Source organism: Equus caballus, chromosome 9 (assembly GCF_041296265.1).
Source record: "Equus caballus isolate H_3958 breed thoroughbred chromosome 9, TB-T2T, whole genome shotgun sequence".
NCBI lineage: Eukaryota > Metazoa > Chordata > Mammalia > Perissodactyla > Equidae > Equus > Equus caballus.
The window spans coordinates 84,981,393-85,001,676 of NC_091692.1; the positions used below are offsets into that span (position 1 = coordinate 84,981,393).

General features: G+C 42.5%; 1 long non-coding RNA gene across 1 annotated transcript; it reads left to right on the forward strand.

Moving 5' to 3' along the window:
- The first annotated feature begins 12,195 nt into the window (after window positions 1-12,195).
- LOC106780993 (uncharacterized) lies at window positions 12,196-17,116 on the forward strand. The gene is made up of 4 exons (XR_011421420.1): window positions 12,196-12,333; window positions 12,960-13,109; window positions 14,583-14,748; window positions 16,207-17,116. It is a non-coding gene; the product is annotated as an uncharacterized lncRNA (long non-coding RNA).
- Window positions 17,117-20,284: the final 3,168 nt, after the last annotated feature.

Here is a 20,284-nt window from a genome sequence, read left to right on the forward strand (position 1 = left end):
CGTGAGGCCATGAAGCCAGCTCTGCCTGTCAGGGGTTGAGATGTTTGCATCCTGCATGATCTCTCAGAACCAGAGGCTGGACTGAGGGCTGAGGAAGAGGGAGGCAGATTCAAAGCACGCCATCCCCAGTGACAGCCAGCTATTCAGCAAGAATTGAACTGGGATCTGTGAACGTAAATTTTGGATTGGAGATGAGACTTTGACCACCAGGGCAGAACACATAGCAAATCACTCTTCCTGGGTTTAACAAATTCTGACAAACCTTGTTCTGTCTGGGGATGAGTAAAATTAACAATATCGTTATCAACAAGAAAGGCCCAATGAAAAATGTTGCTCCAAAAAAGGGAGGGGGAGGAACAGCATCAGTAAGGCAGAGAAATCCTGAGAAGGAGCCATCTCTGAATCCAGATGAGCATTTCAGAAAATTATATGGTGCTCTCATGAGTTGCATGAAGGTCTCTCTGAAATAGAAGAAGAATGTCTGGAGGAAAGACCGGGAGGGGAAAAAAGCAAAAGAATTAGGCAGAGGAATGATGATGGGATAAAGCAAGAAAAATATGTGCTCAAGGGCTGGAATGAATCCCTGTTAGAGGCAAGGAAGGGCAGTGTTGGTATTTCCTGCTGCGCGAAGGTATATCATTGCTGTGGACGACGTAGTTGAGAAAGTCTCCCAGAATTTAGAAAAAGGAGGCAAAGAGTTGAAGGGGTGAGAGTAACAATAATGAAGGTTTCACAAACACCTGCCACAAGATGTGGAGCCGTGTGACCCAAGTAAGCATTCCTGAGTTAAAGGGAAAAAAGCTCACGGGAGACAGAAAGAACCGACCCTAATTCAGGAAGACCTGAGGATGAGAGCCTCACACCTGTATAGCCTGAGGAGAGAATCAGCCTACTAAAGTAATACGAAATTCCATAAATACCCAGCCATGGTTGTTTTCTGACGATAAAAATTAGCCTAGCTTTCATCTTCTTCTTCCTTGCACTTTAAGTGTCAGAAGATAATTTAGTAGCATCTATAGAGTTTCAAGAAGAAAAGGATATGATCTAGGAATATTACATATACTTTCCAGTTAGCAGTCACATATTCAGGGAACAGAATGATATCACTGGTTGTGCAAAGGAGACAACATATATTATCTACAAACCCTCCTTGAAAAGCTTCTTTAAGACATATTTGCAAACTGAGTAATGAGACACAATTGAGAGCTCAGAACTAGGTGGTCACCTTATAGAAGGGCTAGTGTGAACAGCGATAGTAGTTAAAGGAGAGATAAAGCTTAAATATCATCATTATGGTTATAAAACTGAATCAAAGCCTGAAATTCATTCAGGAAACAGAGTATTTATAGCATACTAAATTATAGTGTCATAACAATGATCTGGATCCCCAAACTTCAAAGAATTATTGAGAAAGACTGGGAAGTACATGAGATGGGATGTGCAGAAGAAAAATAAAGTGCTGAACTCCTTGTCTTACAGAGGATCTATGGAGTTTATCTTTGTAATGCATTATAGATTTTATTTTTCTTTAGGCGCACCTTTATTGTCTGTTTTTCTAACACAAATAAGTATTCATTAAATTAATAAAGAAACAGTGAGAGGTAAAAAAGATAATAACAAATGAGAAATAAAATACCTAAGATGGATTTGACCTAAAATTTTGAAAATCTACATGGGCTCTAGTCTCTAGGGAGCCTTCTCTTTTTCTTAGGTCTGTGGGAAAGTGACACAGAGGGAGGTTGAGTGGGTAGGACCCTACTGTGGCTATTGTCACCAGCCATGGTGAGATTTAGCTGTGCTACTTTTTCCTGGGGTAAAGGGGGAAGGAAAGGAAGTCATGAGGGATGAGCTCAAGCTTCTCCATGGTTTTTCAAAGCTGTGAGGATGGTGTGATCTCCATGTGACCCAGGACCACCCCAAGGAATGCAGGATTCATCTATAGTAGGGAAGTGGGGGTCTCACCATTTTCTCTGGAGGAGAACAGTGGGTTTGTGACTCCAGAAATACTACTTTACCTTTCTTGGCCTTTGCTTCCTCATCTAGAAATTGGGGGTAATAGGTTTGTTTCACAGGTCCCTTAGAGCATTCAATACATTAGGTACACAAAGCAAGAGAAACAGTAGGTGCTTAATTGATGCTGCACATTTACCTTCCCAGTACAGTGAGGTTTCTGTCAATAGAAACTTCAGGGGAAAGATGAAAGATGAGCTACCAATGGGCTGAGTATCTGGAGAGTTCTGATGTGTCTCTGGAAAGGAGAGGAGGGGGCTACCAAGGAGAGGGAAATAATATCAAGGTGGAGATGGTGGGATCTCACTCTCTGTGTTGCCCTGACAGCCACTCTAGTTGGCAGATTTTCCTTCCCTTGGCACAACAATTCCAAAGTGCCTTCAGAGAGAAATCTTTCCCTACTTACATTTCTAGGGAGGAGGGCCATTGCTGTTTGATTTAGTGACTATAACTCATAACTCTCTTTCTCCAGAAAGGAAAAAGTCGCTTGCAGTTATCCATTTTGAACATAGAATGATGAGAAAGTCAGGCTACTTATAGCTATTTATAGCCTCTTCTTTTGGTTGCAAAAGATGAATATTTCTTGGGAAGGCAATACTTCCCTAATTCAGGCTTTTGCAGTCTAGAAAGGGAAACTCCTTTGACAAGTCATTGACTAAGGCCAGAGCTTGGCCAATCTCGATCTTTCAAAACACAGCCTCTGGCATAACATTCTCTAGGAAGTGTTCCTGAATCTCCCCCAAAGCTGGGTTGCTTAACATCGACTCAACATTATCTCTTCCTCCTACATTCTCCCCTGCATGTGAGAAGGTAGCTTGGGACCACATTCCCTAGACTTTGGCCAGCAGGATTCAGACTTAGATTCTGCCAAGGAGAGTTGCTGCTATGGTGTTTTGGAGACTGAGGAGAAGGAGAAATTGGTGTCAGTAGATACGCGATGTCGCCAGTGGCTTCCTTCTACTCATCCTCTTGAGAATTATCCACTTCAGCACTACTTCCTGGATTCCAGGGGTAGCAGCTTCCTGGATTCCAGCCCTTGCAGATTTCCCTTCTGACACAACACTAACTCATCCCATAATGGTTTAGACTTTTAGTTCCCTGGACTAAGTCCCTTTCTGCTTGAAATACCCAGAGACCCTCTGTCTTCCTTTCCAAACTTGGACACCCAGACTGAGTTAAGCACTCAGTTATCGACAGTCTTTCAGCACCTTTTTCTTGTTATTGCCCAAATCAATAGTCAGAAGAAGAGTCCATAGTCTTTGCAGTAAAGTAGAAGCTTCCATACCTTCTTTAGCTACTGAGAGAAGACAAATCTCTTTAAAAAAAATAACTCTGAGGGCAAATCAAGAGCTACTGCAGGTAACCCTAGCCTGCATTATGAAGTTCTCAGAAGACTTGTAGAATGGTTGCAGCAAATGAACGGGGACTGAAACCAAGGAAATCAATAGTAGTAAAGTCTCAGACTTTATGAGTCATTTCAGTATCACAGGCTAACCACGCAGCTATATCATGATTCTTAGTTTAGAGTCGTTGTCTTTGTTTCTTTGTTTAGGATCTAGTAAATTTACCTACTAGTGGAAAACCAATTAAGTTTCCCCACTGCCTGCCACTTGACAACCACATTCTGGTTTTGTAAAACTTGAAACTAGTTACTAATATAAAGAAGGGCGGAAGGAATTTGTTAAAAGATGATCCCCAGACTGTTTTAGAACACGTGAATGAAGAATGGGAGAATGAATTAGTGCACACCTGAATGGACAGAGGGATGGACTGACAAAGCAGGCATGTTCACGACGGCTGGATTGTGATCTGGTGTCTGCCACAAAACCGGCTGTGTCACCCGAAGCATGTTATGTCACCTACATGGGCCTTGATTTCTTCTGTGGAATGAGGCATTTGGGCTGAATGGTTTCCTGGATCCCTTTAAGCTCTGAAGTTCGAATTCTGTATCTTAATTCGTAGTTGGGCCAGAGATGGGACTTGTTCCCACGCACACATCTCCTTTATCCTGCTTGCCCCGCTTCCGGGATTAGAGCTCAGACAGGTGTTTTATAAGATCCTCCTTGCAGATGTTCACCCAGGCAATGAGTATTTCCATGCAGAGCCACAATTCAGTCTACTCCCACCGCTCATGCTCTTTAATGGAGGAAGACCCTCTGCTTCTGGTTATTCAGGCTCCGTGTAAGCCCCTCAGCTGCAAAGTCTGAGCATCTGAGCATACACAGAGCCTGCCTGGTTGGTACCAACTCCCCTGCAAATGCCAAGGGCCATGCTGTCCCTCTATGCACAGGACTCATTCCTTTCCCTGTACTCCGGCTTGTACTCTCCGTCACTGCTCTTCTCTTGTTTTGAAGATAACTTTTAAAAATCTTATTACAAGTACAATACACATTCATTATGGAAAAATGAAGAAAATTTAGATAAGCAAACAGTAAATACATTTATCTATAAAACTACAACTCATGCAAATCACTATCAACTCACTGGTATTTACCTTTTTGGACCTTTTCCCACTCATACTGTAACTTTATTTTTCTCTTTTTCCTTTCCTTTTCTTTTTTCCCCCTTCTTAAGCATTTTTAATGGTACGGTTCAGTATTGTTTAGTATATTCACATTGTTGTGCAACCATTCTCTAGAACGCTTTTCATCTTGCAAAACTGAAACTCTGTACCCATTATACAATAACTCCTCTTCCCCCTCCTCCCAGGCCGTGGCAACCAGCATTCTACTTTCTTTCTCTGTGAATCTGACTACTCTCGTAGTCATAAGTGAAATCATGCAGTATTTGTATTTGTCTTTTTATGATTGGCTTATTTCACTTAGCAAAACATCCTCGGGTCATCCATGCTGTAGCATGCATTGGAATTTCCTGCTTTGTTAAGGCTGAGTAATATTCTATTGTATGTATATACTCTGCTCATCCATTGATGGACACTAGGGTTATTGCTTCTATCTTTTAGCTACTGTGAATAATGCTGCCATGAACGTGGGTGTGCAAATATCTCTTTGAGATCCTGCTTTCAATTCTTTTGGATACGTACCTAGAAGTGGAATTGTTAGATCATGTGGTAATTTTATTTCTCTATTTTTGAGGAACTCTCATGCTGGTTTCCATAGCAGCTGTACCATTTTATATTCCCACCAGCAGTTCCAATTTCTCTAGATCTTCATCAACACTTTTTATTTTCTATTTTTGTTTCTTTGTGTGTTGTTTTTTAAGTAGTAGCCATCCTAATGAATGTGAGGTGGTTCTCCTTTACTTTTAATTAAAAAAAAAATAGAATCACAAAAGTTGGGAAGCTGCATTTTCCCCTTTATTGTCATGAACATATTTCTAAGTCAACAAATATTCATTTGTAATATCATTTCTAGCGGCTGCACAGTTTTCTGTTCCATCACTTGCTTACTATGCAATCCTGGCCAAGTTGCCCGACTTCTCCCTATCTCAGTGTCTGCAGTTGTAAAATGGGGTGATAAATACCTTCAAGGACCTTAGGAGAATGTTGTGAGGATTAAATGAGGTGATTACATAAAAAGAGCCTACAATGATTACTAGCACATTGCCAGCAATCAATAAATGTTAGCTATGATTATCATTACTTTTGCTGTTTGTCCGCTGTATTGATGGCTCTAAGTCATTCCTTATTGACCTTCAGGTTGCTCTTGATTTTTCACTTTATGAAAACACATGAATGTTAGTCACACAGTTGTAGTCATTGCTATTTTTTAAAGCCATCCAAACAGATCTCCTTTCTCAGGGATTAGTTGACTGAAAGAGAGAACTCCACCCCAGCTGAGACCCAAGCTCTGCTCTTGGCTTCCTCAGAGCAGCTCGGTCACATAGAGCCAGCCCCCTCCCTGGCCCGGAATACACCGCTCTGGCCTTGGGTTTTGAACAAGCCCTCTCATAATTCATTGCCAGGGTATCTCACCTGCAGATCTGTGGACCTGAAGCTTTTCTGGGGGATCGGCCCAATGATGCATGGCCTGGAGAAAGCTTCGTCAAATATTTACACGGAGGAATGTGGCATTTCCTACCCTGCTGCTCTGATTACCATCAGAGTCTTATCTTTCCCTGTAAAAGGAAGTGTGGACATGTATTAAGTTGTCAACAGTAGAAAAATACAAAGTCTAGAAGAGAGGGCCTGGGAGACTTCCTGATGCTCTTCTATGTAATATCCTCCGAGGGTAGGAAGGAGATTCTGCCGGACCAGGGGGCCTGGGGGATTTCTGCAGCTGGGAAATCTGAGGTCTGCTTTCTCACTAAACCCAGGGTTTTTTGAGTGGTCAGAAGAACCTCTGTGCATTGTCCTCATCAAGGGAAGCGAATTGCTAATGGCCAGGACAGATCCCCATCTCAAGCCTCTCTATGACAGAAATACACATCAGGAGAGCCTTGCTTTCTGAAATGAAGCCTCGTGGTACACGGGGACAGCGTAGGGTAGGAGGCCAGGCAGAACCGAATTGGAATTCTGCCTCTGACACTGCAAACTTCCATCACTAATCAGGTTGCAAAACCTCTCTGAGCCCCAGTCTTCTTGTCTGTAAGATAGAGACAACATGACCTAACATACAGGGTTTGGGTAAAGATTAAATGAGATAATATGTGTAAAACTCCAGGGTGATGATTTGCTATATGAGACAAAGAGTGACCACACCAAGTTGATACATTCTCAGCTAAATGTGGAGAAACTGGATGTTTTTGAAACCTGGGCACTCTATAACGTGGACAAATGCCTGACTTTTATTAGTTTTTTTTTTTTTTTTAATATTGAAAATAGGACTCCTAGGAGTTGAAAGACTCCAGGCTGGAACGTACTGATCCAGACCAACCTCATTACACACAAACCTCACTATGACAGACGTCATCCTGGCCCAAACTTAAACTTAAAGACGTCATCTTGTTTCCCCTGTGGGGTTTCAATGTCATCCAAATACACTCAGAATAATTTATTTATCCATCCATTCATTCCACCAACAATTACTGAGGGTTTACTGTGTTCCAGGAGCTGTTGCAGGCACTGACGGTCCCAAGTTGAAGGAGACCCAGTCCCTTCTTTTGCGTGATCCTAGTCTAGTGGAGGAGAAAGACCTCTAAATTGACCATTTCATGTCATAAACTGACAATTATAATCGGAGCAACATATACAATGATAGATAGAGGTGCACCCACGGGCAGCAAACAATGGAATTCCAGAATTGAAAGGCAACCTTGAAGCCGACCAGTCCAAAACTTTCTTATGCATGGAGGCTGCAGCGTGGCCTCCCAGCTTTAGCCTTATCATCTCCAGTCTCGTGGAGTTCACAGCCCATCTTCACTCCCAGCCCCGGGCAGCCTTTGGACAGCTCTGACAGTTTGAAAATTTTTCCTTATGTTGTGCCAATATTTGTCTGCTGGTAACTGCCACACAGCCGCATGGAGTTAATCCCATTCTTCTTCTGCATGACAACCCTTCAGATACTGGAAGTCAGCCTTCAGGTGACAGGCAACAGGGATAATCTTAGCCTCACATTGCACATGGGAATACGGGGGAGTTCTGGGACTCGTCTGACTTCAACAAGGGACTTATTTGACATTGAGGGCTTGGTGAGACTGTCTCATTTTGGATTTATTTGGGTTTTAACTACTAGGCTTGCTAATTTCACTGGAATTTATAAGGCACTTGAGCACTCATTATTTTGCAGTATCCTCACATCGACCTGGTGGGATGGTCCAGACTGATTTATTATTTCCATTTTGTTCATAAATAAAACAAGACCCTAATAAGTGGTATGTCAAGGTTACACCAATAACATCCTGTGGAGCTGAGACCCAAATCCTGGGACCCTGGATGCAGAGCAAATTCTACTGTGGTACCTCCTCTCTTTCATGCTAGATGTTCTAGATCCAGTCTGTCTTTCCCATATACTCTACTTTATGGTCTCTCCTTAGATATATCTTTTCAAAATATTGACTATATAGTATCACTCCCTTTATCAAAAACTCTCAGCAATACCTCTTATATTACGGTTTGAACCTCCCAGCCCTTGGAATGACATTCAATGCTTTCAAAGTTGTCTACCTGCTGAGAGTTTCAGGGCTAGTGGAATCGATGGATGCGATACAAATGAACACACCTCAGCAATAGTTCAGTGAGAAATACAGGCACAGGGTATTTTGAGAACACAGAGGAGCAGGGGAGGATCAGAGTCCAGGAATCAGGGATGGCTGAGATGGAGTTTAAAGGCGTGCATACCAGTAGAAGGTCTATGAGAGCCAAGAGGACCTGGAGGAGAGAAAAAGCTTGTTGGTTCTGTGTGCAGGAAACCATAAGTAATTTGGTGTTGCTGGACAGCTAGGTATATGATGAGGCTCAGAAGGGTGAGGCTGCAGGAGGCAGGGCCAGATCCTGTAAACCGTCAGATTAAGGGGTTTGAATTTTATCCTGCAGACTTGATGCACCAAATAGGATTTGAAACAGGCCAGTGACAACTGCATTTGGGATTTGCATTTGAGGGCCAGCCCTTTGGTGGCCCTTGAGGAGGGTAGACTGGAGTCAGAGGTGGGAGTGGGTGGAGTTGGAGCCAGTCTGGCTAAAGGACACGTAAGGAAACTGTTGCCACAATTCAGAGGAGAGAAGATAAAGGACAGTAGCTGTCATTGTAGAAGGGGGAAGGATTTTCACATGTTTTAGGAGAGAACACCAGAAAATCTGAAGACTGGGCCATTGTGGAGATAAAGAAGAGGGAGGATACAGGCTGCTAATATGTGCTTAGGAGCTTTCAGATTGGAATGAAGGTAACTGTCTACCTTGTTGTCATTGCCAAACTGATATCTGGACTGCAAGGAGGTGTTGCAGGAAGGAGGTGTGCAATACCTATTTGTGGGTACATTGACTGACTTAGGCTGTTCTAATAACAAAGAACTCGCTCTCATCTTGGTGTGGTGGCCAGCACTGCTGGCCAGTCCCTTACACCTGCTCTCTCTTCTTCCTGGGTACTCTGCTGGACTTTATTCCCTGCAGTCAGCTGTGATCCTGTGATGGGGCCCTAGCGAGAGAAAGGATATTCCCAGGCTTGGTATTCAGGCCTGGTCCATATGTACTCCTCCACATTTTGTCCTTTCTGCCAGCCTGATGCAGAAGAACATGGTGGAGGCTTGAGAGGGAAGGAAGGTGCCTGTATTGTTGTGTGGAAGAAAGCTGGCCACCAATCAGGAACACGCATCTTAGATGTTATATGGGCAAGGAATAAAATTCTATCACATTCCAGCCATTAAGCATAGGGTTTGCTTGTTATAGAAGATAGCCTAGCCTAACCAACACACCTTTCCTGTTTCCTCTCTCACTTGGATAGGAAAGAAGGTGGCGTTTGGTACATAACTAGTAGTGCCAGCCATTGTACTCAGTAGATTTGTGCACATTACTTCATTTAATCCAATAAGCGCTCTGAGAGTTGTAAACAATCCTGTTTTTCAGAAGAAAAAAATCCCTGAAGTTTATTGGTTTGCTTCAGGTTATACCATGTTCCCCCAGACACAAGTACACAAGATTGTGCAATACATAGGGTCTCTTTCTTTCTTTCTTTTTTCCTTTCTTTCTTTCCCTCTTTCTTCTTTTAAACTGTTTTTGAGTTTTATTTTCCTAGTTTTATTGAGATGTAATTGACATATAACATTGTGTAGGTTTAAGGTGTACAACATAGTGATTTAATATATGTATATATTGCGAAATGATGACCACAATAAGGTTAGTAAACACCTCCGTCACCTCACATAGCTATCATTTTTTTTTGTGGTGAGAACTTTTAAGATGTACTCTCTCAGCAACTTTCAAGTATACAATACAGTATTGTTAACTATGCTCATCATGGCACGCGTTAGATCCCCAGAGCTTATTCATCTTACAACTCTAAGTTTCTACACTTTGAACACCTATAGCTGTTTAGGAAATTCTTTGTCCTACTTTTTCTACCATACTTAGAAAGTAAGATGATTAACAAGAAGAAAAAGAAGGTGAAAGAGAAAGAAGAAGAAGGAAAAGTTAATCAAATGAACCCTTCATTTGTGTAGGTCTAACTTCTGTAAATAACAGATACATTAGCTGGCATGCACATTGGGCTGAACACACACATTCACAGTGACTAAAAGCGTTGCCAGTTAGTGCTTTTGAAAGCAGTGCTTTCCTCCTGTTGACCCAGTTTGCATATCCTTTCCTTCCACTTTAGGTCTCTGTGCTTTGGCCACCATGGTCTTCTTTCAGTTCCTCAAACATGTCATGCTGTCTCTTGCCCCATGACTTTGAAAGTGCCATTTCCTTCACTTGGAGAGGCATTGTCCACCTCTCAGTTGGCTAACTTGTACTCATCCTTCCGCTTTCTCCTTAAGCATCACTCCCTCAGGGAAGCCCTTCTTGACCCCGAGAGTTGAGTATGTCCCCTGATAACTTCTCATTGCATTCTAGACTTCTCCTATGTGGCAGTCAACAGAATGTCGATTATATAATCACTTTTGTAGTTTAGTGTTTATGTCCACTCTTTCCCAGTAGACTATCAGCTCCATGAGGGCAGGAGTGGAGTCTGTCTGGTTGGTTTCTCCATCCCCAGAACCTAGCAGAGTGCCTGGCGCATAGTGTTCACTCCATCAACAGTGAAAAGAAGATTTTCTCTTAGTAAAATAACAAACAGCAAACTTAAAGACTACTCTTCCATATGACTTTCTGGGAAACATACTATACATGTGAAATTCTGAGATGAATCAGGCTACTTGGCAATTTGGTACTGACTTATATCTAAAGCAAGCAAAGAGTAATCCCATTTCACAAGTGAAGAGTCAGAGTGTGCTGCAGATTCCCCCTAGTAGTGAGTCAATGCTAGGGGCGCCTCCTACTCTTGGGCCCCTGTGCCCACTCTTGGGTGCTTTCTGTTGGTTGTTGACATGAGGGTGACTTGGGAGGCATATGGCAGTAAGCCATTGTCCTAAAGGAAAGGGGAAGAATGTAAGAGTTGGAACCCTGGCTCAGCTACAGTAGGAGCTATGTGACCTTGGGCAACCCTGAGCCTCAGTTTCCTAACTTGTAAAATGGAGAGAATAGTTTCTTTCCAGAACTAACTTGCAGAGTTGTTTGCAAGGCTCAAATGTGCTAATGTGGGTGGAAGTGCCTTGGAGAGAGACTGGTACTTAGCAGATGCTCAAAAATTTTTAACTGACATCTAGTGCTTTCCCAGTGTTAGGGCTTATTTCATATGCTTAGGACATGTTTCATTTGAACTAATAAGTCAACAACTCCATTAATAAAGAAAAGGAGTACTTTATCTTTCGCTGGTGGATAAAAAGGCTAATTTAGTTCTTGGCCCAATGGCAGAGACCTGAAGACAAGATTTGATCCTCTAATCACGAACGTGTACCTTTTTCACAAAAGTGTGAGACGTTGAGTGAAGAGCAGTGCCCTGGTGGGGCCACACTGAATGAAGTCACTCTTTGAAAGAGCTTGTGGTTGACTTGTTCATCATTAGCAGATGAGACTTTGTCTAGCTGTTTGTTTCTCTAGATTTGGACAATTTTTGAGCACTTACTATGCACCAGGTATGCCCATTAATCACTTTTCCCCTGCTATTTTGTTTACCCTTACCCTATTTCTGTGATGGATCTATTATCACCCCTATTTTCCCGATAAGGAAGTTCAGATTCGAACGGATTAAGTAGCTTGCCCTCAGTCACACAGCTAGTAAATAGCAGAGCAGGTATTTGACCCCAAGTCTGTCTGAAGCCAAAGCCCATGCACGGCTAAATATATTATATTCTCTTCCTAGTAAGACACAATCCATGGAGAGTGAAGACCAAACGTATAGATAGGAAAAACTAATCCAGCTTTATTATAAATAATAATAACTATGAATAGTTATTATGATTGCCTAACAACTTCAGAAACAACCAGTTTCTTTTGGAATCTATAACTTCCCACTTCGTTTTATAGCGGCTCACTGTTTGTGGTTTTCTCTTTCTGTATTTGATGGTGCCTGAAACCTCCTGGGTCAAGAGGCTGTTTAGCGGCGTTGGAAAAAGCATTGGACTGGGGACTCTTTCTAGCCCTGAACCTCTCCTTTGCATGACTTCGGGAATTCAGTCAAGATCTCTGAGGCTCACTTTTTGTTTGGGTGAAATGGGGACAATTTTGCAGCTTACTTGCCTGCATTTATGGATTTTGTGAAGATCTATCAAGATAATTGTATAATGTTATGCAAAAGACTGCATGTTTTTATTCTGAGGCGGAGTCACCACTTTGCCCCCACTTCTCAATGCCAACAGCTCCTCTTGGAATCCCATATCTGATGAGAATTTATGGTTAGTTGGACATAATAGCAAAATCTCTCTTCCTGTGACATCTCTGCATCCTGAAGTGTTTCAATTTTTGCATACAGGAACGTCTTCTAATTGGAGGAGATGCAATTCTATTTTGAGGTTGTAGATCCAAGGCAGCACTAAACTGAGATTTGTTTGCTGTCATTGACATAAAGTGAATCCTTCATTTGTGGACAGCTTTGCTGCTTAAACCCAGTCTGTTCCGGGAGCCGATGGCCTTGTCACTGAGTCTTGTCACTGTCAGAATCAAAGCCAAATATTGCAGGGACTAATGGTTTCACTGAGGTGGTCATTTCTGTGACCCCAGGAGCCTGCTTTGGGGTTTCCGTCACTGTCAGAAATGCTTGATGGAATTATAGCTCCCTAGTTCATTTTTGTTCTTGTTTATTATCTGGATAAGCTCTGTACCCAGCTCTCTTTACCTTATCTGAGGAGACGGAGCCAGCCACGAGTGAATCATAGGGTCCAGTCAATTACATTTCCACAATTTTATTAGAATAGCTGGGTTTTGTTAATAGTAGCTTAATTTTAATAAACATGGAATGACTGTCTTTGGTGTTCATCAGAGTCTCCTACAGTTCCTAGAATAATTTTGTGTTTTTTCACAGAAGCATCTGTGCAAAGAGGCGGGAGAGGGAACCAGGAGACCTGGTTGCTGGATCATGATTTTGCCAATCCCAGAGGCAACCTGGAGTATGCCTGGGAAGCTTTCGGTCTTGGTTGTGGGATGGGCAAAGTGCCGTGGAGCTCCGGGGTTGGTGAGATTGGGGCAGGGCAAGTTTATTTAGGGGGACTTTTGGGAGTTGGGCTTTGTATAATGAACTTGATTTTACCAGGCACACAGAAGCAAGGGTGAGGGGCATTCTTCACAGGGGAAGCTGATTGAACAGAGCAATGCAAAGTGAAAGTCAATGATAAGTCTCAGGGATGGTGCATCTTTGACTGTGGTGAGAAGGAAGAAAGGATGTCTTGGAGCCTAGAGAGGTAGGAGATTGAGGCCAGGTCATGAAAGGCCTCAAGGACTAAGCTCAGGTGGTTGCACTGGGCAATGGGCAACTCTGAAAGACTGTTGAGCTTGGCAGGCATGGGGAACATGATTAGAATTTTTTTCATTAAGCAGCCAATACTTGATAGACGGTTTTCAAGGTGGCTCAGCAAATACCTTACCAGCAAGCCAAAAGAACCATTTATTGTTCACATTAACTCTGCATGATACGTGTACTACCATAGATATTCCCATTTAGCAGATGAAGAAGTTGAGGCTTGGAGACATTGAATACTCAAAGAATACAGAAGTTAAAAATTATATTTAAATACCATACCCCATATTTCTGTCTGATAGGATCCTATTGAATTCTTATAGACTTCAGCTGGAGATTAGGTAACTTTTGCTCTGATGCATTACAAGGGTTTAGACCTTCTTCCAAGATTCTAAAGTGGAAAGAGGCCAACATGGCATCAGTAAAATTCAAAGTAGTTAACACTTAGTAGAGATATAATTCGGCCTCTCTCTTAACCGTTTCTTACTCAAAACCAATGTATTATTATTTTCATTGGCTCTGGGGAAGGCTGGAACTTGTCTGAAGAATGCTGCACAACTAGAAATTTTGTAACATTTCCTACATCCGCCCTGATAACGTAGAGATCAGCTCCTGATGTTAATGCCACACTGGAGGCCTAAATGATTCTGGGAGAGCAGAAGAAATTTTAGTCTTTACAAATACCTCCAGAGTGGGTGAGACTTTTATACAGACTTGCAGATAAACCCAAAGAATCTACTGGCCTGGCTCAAGTTTAAGAAGGGTTGCAATGTTGCATCTCAGGACAGGAAAGAATAGGACTGTGAAAGCACCGCATAATTCTTTCCTGAGTTGTATTTCTGATGATTATAAAAATGAATTCTGGCTTTTAGGCATAGCACTGGGTGTTCATGGATCAGGGTTGAAGTAACCACTCTGCTACTCACTAGTGTAAACTTCAGCGAGTCACTTACCTGTTCTGAACAGGTTTCACATCTTTCAGGTAAATGTAATGCCCCCTTCCATACAGCGGTGTTGAGAGAATGCAGTTTGCAAGCATACAGCTAGAGTGGGTCCTGAGTATAGTAAGTACTCAGAAGAAATTACGTGAATTTGGGATTAGTTCTTTTCTTTGAGTCCTGGATGTTTGGTTTGGTTTTTGTTCTCCATAAGATTACGTTATAGTGACTCTAAGTTTCTTTTATCACCTAGATTCCTCTCCAGACACTTGTAACACTGCTTCAGGAAGACTTTCCCAACATCTGGAGAATTTCTGTGTTCCCTCTGCCAGTCTGGGATGCCTATGTACCATGTTGCTGGGTCTGGGATTCAGGCTGAAGCCAAAGGCAGTTATCCTTTAAAGTATCCAGCTGTAAAAGTAAGTTATTTATCTGACAAAGGGTTAATCTCCATAACATATAAAGAACTCACACAGCTCAACAACAAAAAAATCAAACAACCCGATCAAAAAATGGGCAGGGGACATGAACAGACATTTCTCCAAAGAAGATATAAGGATGGCCAAAAGACACATGAAAAGATGCTCATCATCACTAATCATCAGGGAAATGCAAATCAAAACTACACTAAGATATCACCTTACTACTGTTAGAATGGCAAAAATATCCAGAACCAAGAGTGACCAATGTTGGAGAGCTTGTGGAGAAAAAGGAACCCTCATACACTGTTGGTGGGAATGCAAACTGGTGCAGCCACTACGGAAAACAGCATGGAGACTTCTCAAAAAGTTAAAAATAGAAATACCTTATGACCCAGCCATCCCACTACTGAGTATCTATCCTAAGAACCTGAAATCAGCAATTCCAAGAGTCCCATGCACCCCATGTTCATCGCAGCATTATTTACAATAGCCAAGACGTGGAACCACCCTAAGTGCCCAGCAACTGATGATTTGATAAAGAAGATATGGTATATATATATACAATGGAATACTACTCAGCCATAAAAAAGGACAAAATCGTCCCATTCACAACAACATGGATGGACCTTGAGGGTATTATGTTAAGTGAAATGAGCCAGACAGAGAAAGATGAACTCTGTATGATTCCATTCGTAGGTGGAAGTTAACATATAGACAAAGAGAACTGATCGGTGGTAACCAGGGGGAAGGGGGTTGCGGGGAGGGCACAGAGGGTGAAGTGGTGCACCTACAACATGACTAACAATAATGAACAACTGAAGTTTCACAAGGTTGTAAACTATCATAATCTTAATAAAAAAGAAAAGTAAGTGCATCATTGTGATTAGGAGGATGATCACATTTTTGAGCTCCCAAAAAGTCATCTTATCCCAAGATATAAATGACATCTTAAAATATCTACAGACTTGATGGAAAACCAAACTAAGGCTAGAACTAACTTGGAAAGAGGTTTTTCTTTTAAAGATTTTATTTTTTTCCTTTTTCTCCCCAAAGCCCCCTGGTACATAGTTGTACATTCTTAGTTGTGGGTCCTTCTAGTTGTGGCATGTGGGATGCCGCCTCTGCATGGCCTGATGAGCGGTGCCATGTCCATGCCCAGGGTTTGAACTGACGAAACACTGGGCCGCCTGCAGTGGAGCACGTGAACTTAACCACTCAGCCATGGGGCCGGCCCCTGGAAAGAGGTTTTTGAAAAAATTTTTATATAAAGCAAACCATTGTACATTTGTTGCAAAAGCACTAAGAATTTGTAGCAAAAAGTCAGTCCAATTCTAAAATATTGCAAGTTTCTTTTCAAAATGTGTTGGTGTACTTTCATCCTCATTGAGTTTCAATGAGGGCAAGTCAATGTCTTCTGCTCTTGAAATTAACACGTCCTCTCCTTTTCTTGTCCAGAGCCACAGCCATCCTCATGCTCTGGGTTGCCCAGAAATTCCAAGAAGTTTTCTTCTGCCTCACTGACGGGAACAGACTGGAATGCACTACCGCTGATAACAGAAGAGGCTAAAGGCCACGGAAGCAGGCAGCCCCAGGAGCAAATCCTTGCGCCACCACTTTCTGCTCAAAGATATCGTACAAGTTACTTAGCCTTGGTCTTAGGTCACATTTCCTGGGAAAGAGAAACTGAGACTGAAGTTTGTGAGGAGGCTAATTGGGGAGTGAGCTCAGGAAGAACACTTGAGATGGGGAGGAAGGCAGGATTGTGCAGAGGGAGGAGTTGGGCCATGATGCAGTTTTAGTGGAAACCACCGGCAATCTCACAGGGACCCTGGAGCTGGGATGACCCTGCAGAGTTGTCCCAGTTGAGGATAAGTGATGGGGCTTTTGTACATCCATGTTGACTGGTCCCAGATGCTGTCTGCCTTCTGAGAAAAGGGATGAGATGAAAGCTCCGTTTGGCCGAGTCTTGGGACAGCAGCCAGAGCTCCTGGTAGCAGGCAGAATGGGTGCCTTCAGCCTGAGAGGGCACCTGGGTAGCCACTACAGCTTTGCCAACATGCTCAATATATCACAGGATCAAGGAGGTGTCCTTGGTCACTTGACCTAAAATTGCAACCCCTTAATCTCATATTCCCTCTACCCTGTCTTTAATCCATAGTATTTATGGTGAACTGACATACTTTGTACTAATTTGTCTATTGTCTTTCTGGATCTGCTCTACAGTGTACTCCAAGCTACTTAAGAGCAGGGACTTTGTTTTGCTGGTGACTGTATGCCCAGTTCCTAAAACAGGAGTTGGCATGGAGTGAACTCTCAATAAATATTTAATTGAATGGAATAAATGAATAAATAAATATAACACATAGTGAGTGTTCACTATATGAGAAGCATTCAAGTTCTCAGCACTTGCAGTAAGTAATATTCACAACAACTCCATAGGGAGACCCTATTATTATCCCCATTTTACAGATGAAGAAACTGAGGCACAGCAAGTTTAACTGTCTTGCCAAGGCCATGCAGCTTAGATGTCTTATATTCAAGATCAGAAGAGGCAACAGGATTCATATTCCAAGGCACTCTCCCCTCCTCCCTCTTCAGCAGACGCTCAGTCAGAGCCAGCTATTCCTTCCCTTCCTTCCTTCCTCTCTTTGCTGTCTCCTGGAATGCTTGTATGGGAATCACAGAGTCGCACGCTTCAGATATCTGGGGTGAATCTTTGGTGTTTTATGCATTCAAAGGGTGAGAGCTTGGCTGAGCTCAAACTGCTGCCCTCTCTTCCCATTTTCTCCATACTGGTGCCTTAGAACCTGGTCAAGTCACACAACTTGGTATTTTTTTCTTTATTACTATTTTTTTTAACAGCTGTTGACAAATGCAGAGGCTATTATGGTTTATGGTGTTCCTTTGCATGCACCATCTCATTTGATCAGCTCAACAGCCCGGGGATATGGGCAGTGCAAGGATGGCCACTGCAGTTTATCGATGAGGAACCAGAGGCTCAGAGAGGTTGCGTGAAGCTATTTGGAAGAAGGGTTTCGTTTCTAGTTATAAGTAAGTCCTATTTTTCTCTGTTTTGCTCTTTCTTTTTCCTTATTGGGGGCTGGAGGGTAGGAATTAAGCCTGGAGCATTTCTGCTCTCCAGATTTAGTGAAAGTCACTTGGAACACTGGTGAGCATTTCTCAATGGCTTCTCCCTACTTGACAGATGAGGAAACTGAGGCACAAAGAGGTGACATGATTCCCCCCGGTTGTGTAGTGCCGTCACTGGAACTGGGGTGTTATCTCAAAGCTCACGTGCTCTTTAGGGCCCCTGCTGCCTCTTCCAAGTTCGGTGGGCGACTTCAAAGCTGCTTCTACATTTCCTCGAGCAATAATAGGGTTCATGCTTCAAATTAAAAAAAAATAATACTAATTAAACATTAAAAAGCCAAGTTTACTTTAAATGCACTGAGGGTGCATTATCACACTGCCGGCCTGAGGAGATATTCAAGGAGATAGTCTTGGCAGAATTTACTCATTATAAAGAGCTCCTTTTATCCAGTTACATCAGCCAAATTTCACGGCATCTTTCAGAGGCCTAAGGAGCACAGGAACATGTATTCTCCTCTTGGAATTTAATCTAATCTTAAAGAAGGCCAGGTAGTCTTCCTGAGGCTGAGCTCCAGGCCACAGGCTCCAACCGGGAGAAATGTAGCTTGAAAGAGCCTGTTTTACACAGGCCAGTGGAATACTTTGTTTCTTTGCTTCTGAGCTCAAGGGCAGGTTTGAGTGGGCACCAAAGGTGGCTGTCACCAGGCAGGAAGTACACAGAAATATATATTTACTTCTTGAGAGAAATGATTAGGAGACTGAATGTCAAAGTTCTGTCTTCATGGTGGAAAAACTCAAGTCAGTTCCTGGACTATCAGAGCTCCTCACGGCCATAGTTTGAGAACCATCACTCCAATCTACACAATGGTGGCTGTGGAGGTTTTAAGACCTGCACGCATCTCCTTCCACAGGCCTTCTGTCAAGAGGTGGAGTCTAGTTTTCCCTCTGCCTTGAAATGGGGCAGAAATCTGTGACTGCCTTAACCAATAAAATGCCGGAGAAGTGACCATAAGTGACTTCTGAGGCTAGATTAGGGACAGTCATACAGCTTTTCTCTGGCTCTCTCTTGGGACATGTGCTTTTGGATTGCGACCCTGAAGCTACCATGCTGGAGGGACCACATGATGGACCACATAGAGAGAGAGAGAGAGGTGCCTGAGGACCCAAGCTGATGTCGTGTAGAACAGAAATGAGCCTTCTCTGCTGAGTTTGGCCCAAATTGCACAATCATGAACTGTGTAGATTGCCATTATTTAATTAATTAATTAATTTATTTTTTGAGGAAGATCAGCCCTGAGCTAACATCTGCTGCCAATCCTCCTCTTTTTGTTGAAGAAGACTGGCCCTGAGCTAACATCCGTGCCCACCTTCCTCTACTTTATATATGGGACGCCTGCCACAGTATGGCTTGCCAAGTGGTGCCATGTCCGCACCCGGGATCTGAACTGGTGAACCCTGGGCCACCGAAGCAGAACGTGTGCACTTAACTGCTGTGCCACTGGGCCGGCCCCTGTCATTGTTTTATTTAAACATTACATTTGGAGTGATTGCTGCACAACAACAGATAATCATGATAATAGACAATGCCACATATGACAGATTGGAATGTGAGTCACAGTTCATAATATTTAACAGGTATGAATGCAATGTCTTGCATTTAGATTCAAATAACCATTTGTACAATGCATTGAACACAGAAGTTACTTCACATATACTTGTGGAATGAAGTGATGAATGAATCAGTAAAGAATCTTAGGGAGCTCTCTCTCAGTAGAATAACACTTGGGGTTATAACTGACCACATTCTTAATTGGAGCCATCCATAGGATGAGGTTGTTAAAAACCTGTACAGTCCAAGTTAAAGGAATAAATGGTTTTCTCATCACCTGTAATTATTTGATCCTGAGGAAGTCTGTGATAGCTTTGGGCATGGCAATTTAAATGGAACTGACAAACTGAATGGAGGCAAGGATGATGTGTGTGCTTGAAAACCTATTTCAGGAGAAGTTGAAAGATAATTTATTTAGCCTGAAGAATAGGAAGGAGACAAAGAAGTTGTTTCAAATCCTTGAAGGAGGTGACAGGGTTCTTTTCTGTTATCCAAAAGCACGATTGGAACAAACAGGCCAATGCTATAAAGCAGCAGGTGGCAAACTTGTTCAGTAAAGGGGTAGATAGTAAATACTTTGGGCTTTGGAAGCCCTGTGGTCTCTATTGCAACTTCTCAACACTGCCTTTGTAGCACAAAAGCAGATGTGGTCAATATGTAAACTAATGAGAATGGCTGTGTTTCAATAAAACTTTGTTCCCAAAAACAAGCTGTGGGCCAAGTTTGGCTCAGAGCCCATAGTCTACCAATCCTTGCTATAAAGAAATGGTCTCTTCTTCTCTGTAAGCCCAAGCTTCCTAATAAATAGAACCGTCAAACTTCAGATTTAATTGT